This window comes from Pteropus vampyrus, unplaced genomic scaffold, assembly GCF_000151845.1.
Source record: "Pteropus vampyrus isolate Shadow unplaced genomic scaffold, Pvam_2.0 Scaffold118, whole genome shotgun sequence".
NCBI classification, from domain to species: Eukaryota; Metazoa; Chordata; class Mammalia; order Chiroptera; family Pteropodidae; genus Pteropus; species Pteropus vampyrus.
The window spans coordinates 812,483-827,742 of NW_011888899.1; the positions used below are offsets into that span (position 1 = coordinate 812,483).

The 15,260-nt window shown below is 52.8% G+C and overlaps 1 protein-coding gene and 1 long non-coding RNA gene across 2 annotated transcripts in view; one reads left to right on the forward strand and one right to left on the reverse strand.

Moving 5' to 3' along the window:
• LOC105296093 (guanine nucleotide-binding protein G(s) subunit alpha isoforms XLas-like) overlaps positions 1-15,260 on the forward strand; it is a 53,148-nt gene that overhangs the window by 19,341 nt on the left and 18,547 nt on the right. The gene's annotated exons all lie outside the window — the stretch shown is intronic.
• LOC111743680 lies at positions 13,269-14,454 on the reverse strand. The gene is made up of 2 exons (XR_002781830.1): positions 14,219-14,454; positions 13,269-13,806 (listed from the first exon to the last, which is right to left on the reverse strand). It is a non-coding gene; the product is annotated as an uncharacterized LOC111743680 (long non-coding RNA).

The following is a 15,260-nucleotide window of genomic DNA, read 5'->3' on the forward strand; positions in this document are numbered from 1 at the left end:
GGTTTACCTCATGTGTAGATGGTGTCCAGCTTGGCAAAGAGCATGGAACGCTGCCCAGTTCCTGGTGCATATGTACCCATTTCCCTCACCGATACGTTACTTTCTGATTTGGGGGTTTACATTGGACGCGGAAATAGCCTTGTTTCCTTTTTTCGCCTTTGTAGTAGCATCTCTTAGCTTGCAGCAGCCGCTCGTGTGTCCGCCAAGCCTCTCAGGAGGATGAAATCCTTGCCGGGTCGGTGAGTTTGCCTTTATTCGGGCATTTCATTCATTCATTCATTCAATCGATCAATCTGTGCGTGTTGAGTGCCTAATACGTGCCCTTCCCCACGGGGAAGACAGAGGTGTAAGACATTGCGGCTCCCTTTGAGGGTCTTTCAGTCCAAACGAACCCAGAAAGGGGACAAGGCTGGGCAGTCCCTGCTGGGGGTCAGTGGTGTCTAAGAGAAGATGGAAAGATAGTCAGAAAACGGACCCCAGCGACCTCCAACCCGGCCGTGCAGCTCGGGCCAGACCTGGGACTTAACACTGCAGAAAACCCGGGGCGACCTGCGCGGGTCAGAAGGAACCCCGGTACCCAGGCGTGTGGCAGGCACAGCCGTGCGGCTCCCATGCCCGGCGGAGGCGGAAACTTAACCACGGACGGCAGGGCCGGACCTCGCGGGCCTCGGTGGCCGCCGCCGGCCCTGGACGCGGCCTTCCTCCCCCGGGCGCGGAGCCCGGCGGGCCGCTGTCTCGCGGGGGGCGCGCGCAGTCTCGGGGCGACGCGCTCAGTCTCGGGGCGACGCTGGAGGGCAGGCCGCGTGCTGTTCTGTGCAGGGCTTCTGCCTCCGCTTCCTTGATCCCGGCCTCCGCCTCAGCCCCTGGCCTGCCCGCCATCTTAGCTTCCCCTCCGTCTTACATCCTGGCCCGCGCGCCATCTTAGATGTTAGCCCGGCCTCCATCTCAGACCCTGGCCTGCCCGCCATCTTAGCTTCCGTCCGCCTCAGACCCTGGCCTGCCCGCCATCTTAGCTTCCCCTCCGCCTCAGACCCTGGCCTGCCCGCCATCTTAGCTTCCCCTCCGCCTCAGACCCCGGCCTGCCCGCCATCTTAGCTTCCGTCCGCCTCAGACCCTGGCCCGCCCGCCATCTTAGCTTCCCCTCCGTCCTACATCGTGGCCCGCCCGCCATCTTAGCTTGCACCGTCCGTCTCAGCCCCTGGCCTGCCCTCCCGCCATCTTAGACCATCTGGGCCTCTTTTTCCTCATCCCTAATGCAAATGCAGGTATTGCATATTCAAGGACTGTAATTAATTTTCAGTCGTTGCGGAAAGAAAAACATTTTTAATTTCCGAGCTTAATCTCCAGTTTCCTTTCACAAATCCTCCTAGTTGCCTATTCATTGCCCCTGGGACACCGCGTCTTCCTGCGGGCCGCGCGCTCGGCACCGGGTGCGTGGCCGGGTGTTCCTGACAGTGTCCACAGACAGGTGGGGGGCGCCGGACCGCAGGGCCTCCCCGGCGACCGGGCTGTCGCCCTGGCTGGCGACACGTGAAGCCCCGCGCGCGCGGATGCCCGTCCCCGGGCCCCCTTCACAGCGGTCGGGAACGGGGCCGCGTGAATCGGAGCCCCGGGTGTCGGGATGAGCCCGTGGCACGTTTGCAACGCGGGGCTTTGGCCCCGGGTCTGCTCACCTCCCCGCAGGTGGCTGTGTTCGGTTCAGTTAATCCCATGAGCCAGCGGCTGCGCTGCGCGGACATCTGCATTTTAATAACGAGCGCCGTGAGGCTCGAAGGCTGGAAGAGTCGCATTTTTAATAGCGAGGTCCCCCTTAGCCCAGGGGGCCTTGGGGAAAGGCTGGGGAGGGGGCGTTTGGCTCTTGACCTCCTTCCCCACCCCTAGTCCTGCTCTGTGATGGCCTAGCAGCCCCAACGCAGTGAATTCAGCAAATTGGCTTTCTTCCCCCCCCCCCCCAGTGACCCCAGGACTGGGTGAGGGTCCCTCCCCCCAGCTCTCCAGCTAGCGGCACGATGCCTTGTTGGGTCTTTCGAGAAGTTCCCGTTGGGGCGGGGGGCATCTGAGCAGCAGAGCAGGTCAAGATGGATGAAGCCTTCCGGTGCCTGACTCATCCCAGCTCAGGTCGATAAGGACAAGCCCCATGTTTTTCTCCAGTGTCCACTGCTATGACACACAGAATCGTCAGGAAATAAGAGGCTTGAGTATTAATGCAGTTGCTTTGCTCTCTTTAAAGATGGGGAAAAAAAAAACCCAATGTTGGGGGTGGTCGAAAGAAGGAGCGGGGAGGCAGGAGGCCAGGCCCGCAGATAATCAAGCAGCAGAAACAACCTTGTTGCTGGCGTGTTACATAAGCAGCGCCCCAGCTGTCTTGCGTTGCAGCCGTCAGAGGAACTGGTGCTTGGTGACACCTGGGCCGACTTCACACCTTAGCCCCGGGTCCCTCAGAGGGGCATTAACAGCTAAGGATTCAGGAGGGAGGCCTGGCTTGTCGTTTTGTCTTGCCAGTTATTAACAAGCCCTTCCAGAAACCCGGAAACTTGCCAGTTAAGTTCTCCAGCATAGCTCAAGATGAGCCTTTCCAAGATGCACAACCTTTAGGAAAGGGAAATCAAGCTAATTTTGAAAGCTGCTGAGTTTCCTTAAAGTGTGCATGGTCAAAGGCTGGGGTGGACGCTGTGAATGCCTCACAGAATATGTATTTGAATGTGTGTCAGGATCCCCACGGCAGGGCTCCGAACTGCTCAGGGCCATGGCTGTTTTTCTCTTTTAAAATTATTTTTCTTTTTTTTTTTTTTTTTTTCAAACGTTAATATGTTCCCCACCTGAAATGTTCTTTTTAGGAAGTTTTGAGGTGGCCGACAGGATTAGAATGACGTTTTCACATTTTGTGAAAATGAAATGAGATGCCACGGCCAGAACCCCGAAACACCGTGGTGTCGGTGACAGGCTTGGGGGGCCCGGCCGGGAGGAGGGCGCTTCATTGCCCTCGTAAGTGACAGCTTTATTTCAAACACGGACACGGAGGCCGGCGAGGATGGCAAACACGCAGTCGTGCTTTTCCTCTGAGCGTGAAAGGCGCTCGGATTTTATCTTCCCAGATCCAGAACCTATTTACTTCCTTCTAAACAGCTTCCTCCTGCCCTGAGATAAGTCAGCAGGGAGACTCAGCCTCCAAATTCTGCTAAATTGAGCCGCCCCCGCCCCCCCCCCCCACGATGACTGTTAATTAGAAACCTTCCTGCGGCCGGGCACAGAGGTGGCAGCGCAGCCAGTGCCTTGCCGCAGAGACGGGCCACCCGGACCCTCCCTCTCTCCCAGGGCTAGGCTCCTGCTTGGAACGCTCTGCTTCCAGCTAAAATTTCCATCACCGAAGGGCCTCGTTTCAGGTCGAGAAAGGACCACTTTAGCAAACGAGAGGAGAGGGATGGAGAGGGTCATTTCAACTCCGCAGAAATCAGCCACGCCGTTTTCCCTGACAGCACGTTAATTAGGATGAAAGAACAAGATGTTTGGTTTTCACAGAGGAGGCTGCTGGTGGGGGGAAGGGAAGGGACCTCTGAAAGAGATGTTAGCTGCCGAGCCACACAGTGCAAAGTGGGCTGTCACCTCGCGGTGATGGATACACTCGGAGAAGGCGTCGAGGGAGGCCACCTCCCGCGGTCCTCGGTCCCATCGCCAGCTCTGTCCAGCTCTGTCGGTCACGCCTTGCTGTTCTTAGCCAGGGCTGAATGGCGAACAGGAAGGGCCCCTAGGGCAGAACTTAGCAAGCGCGGGGTGTTGGCCTCTCCCTTCCCTTCTGTGGGGTCAGCTGTGACCTGAACTCCGGGGGCGGGGGGGGGGGGGGGGTCGAGCTTGTGTTCTGCCCCACTGGCTCTGAAAGCAGTGGAGGGGTTTCAAGTGGTCACACGCCCCATTGTTAAAAATGGTGTTTTTCTTTAGAGTCAGGTGCGCGGTTCCAGTGGACATTCAAGGGCCTCGGAGCTGCAGAGGGAAACAGCCCTGCAGGCGTGGGGCCCGGTGTTCTGACGAGCAGAGGCCATGTTTCAGGGACGGCAAGAGAGCTGGGAAGCCAGATGTCACAGGCTTCAGGCAGCCCGGGCAGGAGTCAGGGAGAGGCCCGCCCCAGCCCACCCTGTCTGGTTCGTCTGTGATTCCTGCCCCGACCTCACGCTGAGTCCGTAGGCGGCCCGCCCCCCGGTGGGTCACCGCAGCCCCCAAAGGTGGCCCTGGGTTCCAGGCTGGCAGTGTTTACAGAGAAGCAAAAGCGAATCCTAGACTGTCTCGGATGAAAAGGGCTTTAGCTTCTGAGGATGGGAGCGCAGAAAGAGGGCCAGGGTGCATCCAGGTCAGCGGCCGCGGCCCCGGCCCCGGGCACGCAGGGAGTGGAGGACAGCGGTGGGCGCCGGGGGCGCATGGTCCCCGTGCAGGGACGCAGGCGGCACAGAGTTCCGCGGAGCGGGAGACGCGGCGTGGGCCCGCTCGTCCCAGCTGCCTTCGTGTAACCGCGTCGCACAACGTCTGCCAGGAGCGAGGTCGCTGCCTCGCGCCCCCCGCGGCCTGCGGTTAACACCCCCCTCCCCAGGAAGGCCCCCCAGGCGGCACCTGCCCCCAAACAATTCGTGATTTTCTAGGGTTCCTTATCTCCCTTCCTAAATTGTCGTGATGCCGGAGACACTTCTAATTTTGATGGTTATTAACAGGCAGCAGATCATGAAATAGCAGGGCCTTGGGGGTACGTGAATTAGGGACGTTTACGAGGACAGCCACTTTATTTCTTGCACTTAACACGAGGATTAACCGGCACAAGGCGACATCTGCAGAGCCTTCTGCGCGGGGAGGGTCTCGCCACTGCAGGCGGCCGTGCTGCAGGGACCGAGAGCCGCCTCTCCCTGCAGCAGCTGCAGGCTCCCCATCCCGGCCGAGCCGAGATACCGATCCTCGCTCCATCCAGGCTCACGGCCGTTCTGCCCGCTGCGGAGATGGAGGGCCTGGTCGCGCTGCTCACAGCCGACCGGCCGACGGGAGAGCAGCAGAAGCAATGCGTTTAAACCCCTCTGCTCCCCTCTCCACTGGGAAAACTCTATGGGGAGCAGGCAGGCCAGTCTGCAAGGAAGAGGGTTCCAGGGCAGCACCCTCAGCCATGGCCCCCAGGGGGCTGGGTTTATTTTATTTGAGAGCGATTTTAGTTTGAAAGGGGGGAAAAAACCCAGATAAATAAGATACAACAGCTCACAGCGTCTGGGGGTCAAAGGCAGCCCACTTTAGATCGTGCCTTTTCAATGTCAAAATAAGGGGAAAGTGTGAGGGTTTGTCAGACCCTCTTAGGAATAAATAGGCACTTTGGAAAAGGACAACATCCTGTTTTTTGAGAAATGCAGTGCGGTGACCAGTTAATGTCAGGGTGGTAATCATAACCCTGTGTGCATAAGCAGCCAGTCTGAAGCATGACTGTCGGTTGAGATTAGATGGCTTCTTCGTTGGGACCACTCACTTCATTTCGTGGAGGGCTGAGAAGGAGGGCCTCCAGCGACAAAGCCCAGTTCGTAGGGACAATGTAACCTTAAGGAAATCCATTCTCTGCTGTGGCTTTGGTCTGGCAAAGTTCGAATCATTTAGCACAACCTGAAAACTCGCATTTTCATTGCTAGAAAAATGCGTTGTTTCCTACTGTCGGGTGGCTTTGTGTTGTCCGAGATCTCCTATTCTGGTGACCTTTTCGACTTGAATTTTTGTCTTCTTGACACCGAAGCGTCCCATGGATTTGGTCCAAAGTTCAATCGTGAAAAAGCATCTGGTGGTTTAGTCTACAGATGGCCAGTTGGCCTGAATATTTGAGGGGGTCAGCTCATCTGAACACCCACCCCGAAGTCACCCCAACACAAGCCCACGTGCTGTAGATGAGCGTATTTTCAGGGACGGGAGGGAACAGAGGTGGAGGCCAGCCTGTGCGCCGAGAGACGAGCGAGACGTTGGGGTCTTGCCTTTTCTGCGGTGGCGGCCGGAAAGCTGCTGCAGAGGGAGGTGGGGATGAGGGAGCCCGCCAGTCCTTGCCTGCAGGCGCAGGGAGGGACACCGTGTGCAGAGAGGTCTTGACGACTGGGCTCTCGCAGCATCGTGATCAGGGTCCGGATGTGTCGGTGCCTGCAGCCATCTTAGAATTTAGAGGAAGCTGAAGCCACCTGCCCTTTATGTCTTAGGTTACAACCAGCTCAATCTAGCCCGTGAAAAATAAGGACGAGAAGTGCTGTTTTATAGAAAAAGGAAAAAAAGTCCATGATTCAATTTCTCAGAAAAGCCGACACCGTTCCCGCGCCCCCCCGCCCGCCCCCCACATCTTTTTATCTCAGAGGTCACCAAAACTAGGACTGGATCATCAATCTTTGTCTTTCTTATGTGGATAGGCAATTTAGACTCTCTGGGCTACACTTTTTCCTGATCTTTCGATGCAGTAAGCAGCCAGGCAGGTGGGGGCTGATGGAGATGGGAGGGGAGGCAGAGGGTGACAGCTCCGTGGCACCGCTGCCCACACACCTCGGTCTTGTGCCGCTCACTCCCGTCTGCACGCAGCTTGGCTCAGAGCCCTGACGTTGCCCCCCGGGCGCTGCGCCCCAGCCTTCGTTCTCATTTTCCCTCTGCAGTGCGGGCAGGGGGGAGCCCAGGTGTGCTCAGACCTCCAGAGCCACCCAGCCTTGACCCTTTATTTTTAGGGTGTAGTCACAGAACCTTGAAAATGTGTTTTCAGCAGTTTACCACATACCGTGAATTTCAGGGGGGCGGGGAAGGATCTGAAATCGGTGACTTAGACTTATTAGTGGCCCCATGAGACAGACCTCAGAATTCTAATCATGGGTCTTCCCTAGACAAATCAATGTCACTTTTCTAAAAGGAAAAGAGTGACGGCTGGGTGATTTCACAGAATTATCAGGTTTGGGGAGGAGGGGTAAGCAAGGGTTCAGTTACCATGAATGAGAGTGATTTGTTTGTTTTCTTGGGTTTTGCTGCTGCTGCGAACTTTTTTCTCTTTCATCTGTGTCTTGGCTGTTTTGCTTTCCCTGTCTTAGAGCTCATACACCTGCCTCCCTTTCAGAGTCCCTCTACCTTCAGCAGTCATTGTAGAAACGACATTTTTGCGTATAGTTTTGTCCTTCTCTGCCTTCTGTACCCTTAGTAAACCTAATGGACGTGTGGTCATGCCAGGTTGGGGAAAACAGGTTTATTTAACACATTTAAAAATGTGCAAGGTGGATGAACTATAAAGGTATTTTCTAGCTAAGATTAAAACATGAAGTGGTCTTCGGGATCACGCTAGTCAACAATTTGTTTTTTTCTCATTCTGCATTCAAGTAACCCCGGACAGCTCACTGAAAGGATGTGTTCAGAATAACTTCTGATTTCATTAATAGCCAACCAGTTAAGAAATGTGCTTCTAAGGCTGAGAATGACTTTAAATTACCCTGCTCTGGGGTGTCCCCCCGAGGCATGGGTTGATAACATGGTATGATTTGGGAACCACTCGTGTTTTTCTATGCTTTGGGATATTTCTAATAGTTAGGAGTAAATGGGGTGTTCATTTACCTTGCAGATTAGATGTTTTTGGGTCCCAACTAAGTTTTACATTAGCTTCCTTTTTTGAAGCAGCTCCAGAGAGTCCAGTTATCGAAAAATCCTGGTCCTCGGAAGGTAGCGATTATGTTTTCAGAGTGAGGAAGCAAAAAGACCTCGCTGTGCGTCCAGTCGGTTGATACCTTCAACCACCATCCTAGTGAGAAGCATCCTGACCGGAACCAGTCTCCAAAGTGGGAGGCTTGGCGGCACCTGGGGCTGCTTCTCTGTCCATCAGTCATTCGTCGTCGTCTTGCCAGGAAGACAGGGACTAGGGGTGGACCGAGGAAAGCTGCATCTAGGACCCCTCTTGGTGTGACAGAACACAGCGGGCCCCCCTCCTTCGCTCTGCAGGCCAGGACACCCTCTGGGCATGGTGCAGTTTGCTCAGGCCGCCCTTTGACCTTTCAGAGTTGCCCTGTCCCCCGCACGCTGATGTCACAGCCGCACGTCCAAGGCCAGGTCTGGAGCCCCACTTGCCTTTCTGCACTGTCAGCAAATCCCCGCAGACACACCTGCATTCGCGGGGACCGCCGCTGTCTCAGCCCAGGCCAGGCCGAGGGGCTCGCGCAGCCTCTGTCGCACGGCCCCACCCCCAGGTGTTCACGGCTGGTTTCTGTGAAGGGCTAATTTTGTAGAGTTTTTATTTCTTGGTGTTAGGTCACTGCAACCCTGGGATAAAAATAGGGATAATTAGTATGTTACGGATTAGACTCTGCATTTCTAGCTTTGTGCCACTTCCTCTAATAATACCAATTTTGGTGACACATTTCCTAGAGTCCCAGACTTGCTTCGAATGCTAAAACCCTCCAAAAGCCGATTATAGGATAGACCTGTTTGCTTTAAAACCTCGAAGAAGGGTTTGGTCCCGCTCCGACCTCTGGCTCCTACTTTCTCTTTCCCCTGCCTTCCGAGGCCCGTCTTGATTTTCCTGTTCTCCGTTCAGGCGCTGCTTCCTTTCTCCCTGAGGCTGGTGTTTTCGTTGATGGCTGAACACATGGGCTCTGTGTCAGTGGCCAAGGGCCCTTTCCTGGCGAGCTCCAGAGTCTCCACCAATTAATTGGGTGGGAAAACTTGAGTTAGGCATCACAGTTTCATCCACGCTGGGAGTACATCGGGTGCACCTGTCACTTGAGCCCCGAGGGTCACAGCTGTAGCATTATTTCAGCATGAGCAATTCAGTATTTAATGTTCCTTGGAAAAATGAGTTACTCCAAGCTGCCGCTGTTCACCTATTAACCCTTATGGTGTTTCTTGGAGGGCGGGCGGGGGTTGGGGTGCTGTCCGTAACTGGCTGGGCCCGCACGAATGGCACACCCTTCCCGACCCCCCATCTTTTAAAGACCGTTCTACCTAGTGGAGAACGGGCTGCGAAACAGCATCTTCTGCTTCTGCCGCCGCCACAGCCTTCTAGGGGGAGAAGTCAGAGTTTCACGTCACCCATATCTTTACCTGCATAGTCCGAGCACTGCTTTCCACGGGTTGGCACTTAGACCAGCCTGCCATCGTTGGCAAGTCTTTTCTTCTGGCGGGGTGGGGGGGTGGGCAAGTCTTAATTTACAGTTGTTAAGTGCTGGGGCGGTGGGGAGTCGGTCATTAATCAGATCTCCTCTTTTTATGTAAATGCCTCCCAAAAGCAACACGGATTTTAAATGTGTCCTCCCAGTAGCTGAGCCCTTCTGTCACCTGGGTCTTCGTGAGTGAATTGGCCACCTGCAATTAATCCATCCAGTAGAAATGGTTTGAAAGCTGAGTTGTCTGCCTTCTGAAAGAAACTGGCTATATTTAGTTTTTAAAGCAAGCCTGCTTTGTGTTCTTTGTAAAGTCAGCGACATTCTTTCAATTTTTCAGTGTAATTAGCACAAAGGAGGTAATCTGAGAAGGTAGCAGAGACTAAAGCCACCGAGAGACAGGAATGTTCAAGAAAAGTGGGCAGAGGCAGCTTTCCCAGTGGCGAGTGGCATGCAGAGACCAGGACGTGGCTGTGGGTACGGCTCAGGTCTGCAGCTCATAAAAATGTCATCTTTTCGTTGGATCCTCAGGCTGGTTGCGAATGTTTGATGCTTTAGCCGAATAATTTTCTCCTAACTTCCAGAGGTCGGCAAGGACCGTAGAAAGCCACATGCTATCTGGGCTCTGCTGCTCTCGGGCGGACTCCTAACAAACAGGCCAGGGTGGGAGCTGTGAGGCCTGCCAGGCCCTCGAGAAACTGCTGAATTGGCGTGGGGGTGGGGCAGGGGTCAGCCTCTGGGCTCCCCAGCAAACGCTGCATTGTGACCAAAGGGAGGCCAAGTGGAAATGGGGCTAGGAGGGCAGGCAGGGCTTGTGTGTAGCCACGTGCGAAGGAGGACACCGCCTTCCTCATCTGTGAGCCAGGCCTTCGCATCCCCGCGTCCCCGTGGCTCCCCCCCCCAAAGTCAAACCCAGGGAGACAGGTGGAACTAAGCTATAATTACACATTTTTTATTTCAATTTAAACGTGTGTGGGCAAACACAAAAAGATGAAGAGGTACCTACGTTTCTAAATGAATTAAACGTGTGACTAATTGTCACATTAATTGCTTAATGCAGGGTTTACCAACAGCGGATGGGACTGGGACAAGAAGGGGGGTTTCAGTTGCAGAGGCAGATGACACCCGCAGCCTCACCCCCATCTCTGTCGTCCCAAACTGAGGCTACTTCCTAATTGCAAGGCTGTCTGGGAATGATCAGCCACTTTGGTTGGTAGGTAAATAAAGACCCAAGATATAAAACTTGTATTTAGCCGTTGTTTCATCTGTGTATATGTAGACACAGAGCAGCACTTAAGGAAAGGAAATTTATCACCTGATTATTCCAGAGCCTTTAATGCTCTAAACTCTTAATTATACGGGGCTAAATTTGAAGACTTGGATACAATGAAAAAAAACTAAAATCTTTAAAACGAGATCAGTTGAGGGCTGAGCTCATTTGAGGAGGTCTCAGCAGTCTCTTGATTGCACCAACTTGCTTTTTGTTTCTTTCCTGTTCTTATTTAGCAAGATGTTGGATCAAAATGTGATATATATTATCTGGCACCTTATAAATAAAAACAAAAGTTAGCTGGACTGTACCCTTTTAACTAGTCCTCCCTGCACAGTTCCCATCCTCAAGGCCAAGTTAAACATCCTAGACAACAGGTTTCCCCATTACCTTCATCCTCGTGAAAATTTTTCTCCTCCAGAGAAGTTAAAGATGGTTTAGGACAATTGACTTCCCTGCTGTAGAGTGGTGACACTTTGTTTTTACCCAATTAGTGGGTCCATTGGTCTGTGTTTGGTGTCATCATGCCCATAATCCAAATTGTCCAGCTAGACACTTCAGCCCAGGCGAACGTGGGTAGTGCGTTATTTAGGTTTAAGCTTTAACAGGGACAGGGCAGTGCGCGTAGTCTGTTTTTTTATTGTTTCCCCCTTTCAAAGTAGATGCTGACTTTGTTAAAACTTTATTCCCACCCACTCTGGGGCTCCTGGGGACCTTGTGACAAAGGCACTAATGACCTTGGGAACTGGGCCTCCCAGGGGACGAGGAAGCCCCTCTCATAGATGCGTCCCACCTATCAGGGTCAAGAAAGGTCAGTAAAGGTGCAGAAATCCTGTAGCCCTCATGTTTGGGCCATGATTTTAAGTAGATGCTTCAGCAGCATCTTAAAGCCACTGGCTCAAGAAATTGGGTCCACATTGGGCGGTGCAGTGCGCCCAATTCCGTTTAGAAGAGTATATTCAGAATTTTGAAAAAATGTCTTAAAATCAGTCGACGGAAATTAAATAGGGAAATTTCATATGGCCACTAGTTAATTCCTCCCTAGAGTTCAAGTCTTCTGACGTGAAGGGCCGCTAACTTACACATTGTTTCATTTAGAGTGCAAGTTTAAGACCACTTGTGGTTGAAGTAACTAGCTAGTGAATATGACAAGAAAAAAAAAAAAGCCCTAGGTAATCACTACAGTCAGTTTTTAAGAACTTTATGATCCTAAGGAATAGGACCTTCTTGCCAGGAACTAACTGGGCCTGGGAGAAGGCTTTTTACCATACCTGCCTTCGTCACCTCTGCAGCACAGGTGTCAAGCCACACGTGCAACCATACTTCCAGTCATTCTAGGGAAATACAAGTGCAGAATGTGCTTTAAAGACAGCGCACTGTGGATGCACCAAACACTATTATTAAAACCTCACAGTCAAGGTTTCTGCTTCGGTGCAAACCTATTTATTGTTTCCTAGGCTGTTAAAGTAATGTTATAATTATATTTTCTCTGGGCTCTTACAGCAGTCTCAACTATTGAAAGGCCAAAAAGAACACTCTTGTCCAAAAACTGAATTGCATCATTAAGCATAGTGATATTTTCAAGATTCTAGTCTGTTGCTTATAGAAGCAAATGCGTTCTCACTCAGACAGGAAGATGCAGAAGCGCCAGGGACACGTCCACCCATAAATAGGACGCTTACAAGACCACGAGACTCAAACCCTGACATGCGAATTCATCCGTTGGTTGTAAAACACGCAGTGTTGGAAAGGACATTTGCTAGGCCGTCCCTCCGTGCAGCATGTGACACCATCTGTTTGACCAGGCTGTATCATTCGGTGACCTAGTGTTTTAGGTAGGGGTGTGTTATTATCCCAACTTGCTGGCTTCGGCTGGAGACAAATCACCTGAGCCAGGGACCTGTGCCCTCCCTAGGCACTTCACACCCAGGACATTCTGGCCATATGTCCCTCTCCGGACCATGACGTTTCCACCACTTCCATCTCTCCCTGAGCCAGATGAGAGGCCCCTCCGTTTGAAAAGTCTCTAGCCTGGGCTGTTCCAAGAATTATGCTAATGCATTGTTCTACTCTTAAAGGATAAACCAGGTACTTAAAATGGTAATGACCTAGTAAAATAAATTACTAATTCATATGAAAAGGTCGCACATGATGGCCTCCAAATCAGAAAGACTTTTTTTTTTTTTTTTAAATTATAATCGTTAAGGCCTGGGTAGGTCAAATGCAAGACTGAAAAACAGACAGTGTCAGCTCACCGTGCCAATTAAGTAAAAGCTCATCTTTCCCTTTGTGTCGAGTGAAAACAGAAAGCGGAACAGACCACAAATGGGCCTGTGTCCCTGAGCTCGTAGTGTCATTTGCTTACCTGTAAACCCTTGAGTCCACCTGCTGTCATTTATTTACAAAGTAAATGCTTTATTTGTCCATCAGTGGTTGGTCATAATAAAATATAGGTGAAACCTACACTTAAAATTTTTTTTTTCAAGGATGGCCTGCCAGGTTAGAAGGCAGAATGACTGAAGCCTGACCTTGCTTTATACACTTCTAGGACAATAGTCCCGATTGTGCTTGGCCTGTAATATGTGTCAGTATGACATGGGACAGTTTCATTCCTTTCAGAGTTTAGGCCTGATAACCCAACTCAGGGATCCCCGAAGGCGACTCTGCGTGACGGTCCTCTAGTAATGTGTAGCTACTGGCCTAAGTATCAAGGTGGATGGAGCTGGTTCCTATCTACCTTGTTCCGCTTAAATACAACGCATTTGTGCTTTGACACATTAGAAGCAGGGAGGAAAATGCTTTGAACAAATGGAGCGTAACAAAAATCTCTGATCTGTTCCTCCTTAATCTTCATCGGTTTTTTTAAAAAAGACAATCGATTAATGAAATTCAACCAAGAAGTTTTTATTTAATATGTAAAGATATAACACCGGGGCCCTGTTTTCGAGTAGTTACTCAGCTGGTTGGTGAATGATTGTGAGTTGTACTCTCAAATAGCCACGTAGGCATTGACTGTAAGGCCTTCCTCGTCGCTCAGCTTCCCAGTACGTGCGGGTCTATCGGTTCAATATTCTTATCTGCTTGTTTATGTGAAAAGCATCAACCTAGGAGTTGTGCCTTTGAGCTTTTTTTCAAAGGGTGTATTTTTGTGTGGAAAAAGAGGCCAAAATCCAAAGCGTGACAAAGTCCCCGCTCAGTTTGGTTTGGACATGGGGGGAGGGCAAGCGCAGCGACTTTGCAGCAGAGTTTGAAAAGTCGGGAGGCCCCGGTGAGGCAGAGTCGCAGCTGCAGGTGATGCCGTCTGGCCTACAGCTTTTGCTTCCTGTTCTGAATCCCAAGTGTTCTTTGGTGACTTTGAATTGTTCTTGTTGCCCATCCAGATCCAGATAGAAAAGGAGGCCTTGTAGAATGCCAGCGGAGGTGTAGCTGAAGGAGCAAAAGAAATAGTAGTATGTGACATCTGCATCTGTCACGCTTTTCCTTTGAGTAGAGCAAACAGGATAAGGGCAATTTTAACAGTCTCGTCGAATGGTTAGTAGTGTCTTTCTATTTTCAAAGAAAACTTAAAAACTATTGCAACGATTTGCTCCAAGGCCTCTGGAAGTATCAGACATCACCCCAGGCCCCTCGATGTGTCAGGCGTGTTTTCCCTCACGGGTGGCCTCCCTTCCTTCTCTTTTTTCCCTCAGCATCTGAAGTTACACTGTTTAGAAGTCAAGGTTGAAGGTGGCCGAGTTCATGATCACTCTGTCCACCTGAGTGTGTCTGCAGGTAGGCCGGCCCCACACCAAAGGCAGTCGCCATGTCTTAGCCTGATCAGCTGGCTACTCCAGCTCACCTGGGCACCAGGTGGGCTTGGTGGACCAAACAGCTATTGAGTGAATGAATGAATGAATCAATGAATGGTACTGAAGACACCCGGGCGGCAGCAAGCGACTCAGCCAAGGTCCCGGGAAAAGTGAGCAGCGGCCCAGTCAGTGGTTGAGAACTTGGCGTCGGGGCTCTTAACCTGGGGCTCTCTGCCGTACCCTAGTGTGGGGACAAGAGTGGGGCGGGGGCACTTTGGGATTTTTAAACAATCTGCAAAAAAAAAAAAAAAAAAAAAATTCTTGTTCAATAAACTACTTTTCCCTCTATTCCAGACGCCTCGCCCGCGCGGCACCCAGAGCGGGCCGCGGAGAACCGGGCCACCCCGTCTCCTGCCTGGGAAGACGCCGCGTGCGCTACTCCGCAGCCGCGGCCACCACGGCGTGGCCCGCATGCCCCCAGCACGCTGTCCGCCGCCTGCTGCTTCTGGCAGTGCTAGTTCCGCGCCCGCAGACCACCTCTCGTCCGCTCTCAACCCTTTGCAGGCGTCGCAATTAGCCAGGCTCGCCGACAGCCACCTCCGCGGGCGCGCGCCGCCGGGAGGGCGGGGTGGGTGGCGGTCCCCGCGTGCGCTAACCGGGAAGCTGGAGGTAAGGAGGCGCGCAGCAGGGGTAAGCGCCGCCGTCGCACACTTTGCACGCCGCCCAGGGCTACACCACTCACCGAAAATTGGGAGGCAGGTCTGGGAGGCGGGGTCCGGTGCCCACCACCTTGGGCGCCCCCGCGTTCCCCGTTGCTGCGCCGCCCGCGCCCCGCGCCCACTCCCGCGTGGCCCCCACACCGGCCCGCACCCCCAGGGTGCGTGGCGGCCCATTTGGGCGCGTCTTCCGCGCGCCGATTTTTCGGCTTCCCCTTCGGTTTATATGGGCCGTCACTGTGGGTCCGTCCTCTGAAGAGGCTGGGGCGTCATCGGGCTGGTTAGGAGCGCTGGTCTTCGGCGGGGACACTCAGTCGCGTCGGCACCGCGGAGCGGGCTGCGTCAGGTGGCTGGCCCCGCGCGGCGCTCGTTGGCT